We start from the raw sequence: 337 nt of genomic DNA, 5'->3' as shown, positions 1-337 counted from the left end.
TTTTCATTATGTGTATAACTTGGAAATCTTAGCTCAAACAGCTGCAAAACCTGTTTTCCCAGCACGGGGACCTTGAGTTCTATAAGATAAAGCCATAAACATGTTTGTCTGAGTCTTCTATCAAAAGTTACAGCTATTTATATGAAGTTGTACAAAAACGCTTTCTTTCGCCAAGACAGTGCGTTTCTCACTGTTACATGCATTTGAATGGGGAACTCGACCGAAACAAAGTATAGGTTTTCATTATGTGTATAACTTGAAAATCTTAGCTCCAACAGCTGCAAATCCTGTTTTCCCAGCACGGGGACCTTGAGTTCTATAAGATAAAGCCATAAAG

Source organism: Aulonocara stuartgranti, assembly GCF_965226115.1.
Source record: "Aulonocara stuartgranti genome assembly, chromosome: 10".
In the NCBI taxonomy this organism is placed as follows: Eukaryota; Metazoa; Chordata; class Actinopteri; order Cichliformes; family Cichlidae; genus Aulonocara; species Aulonocara stuartgranti.
Note: the sequence above shows the minus strand (reverse complement) of the source record.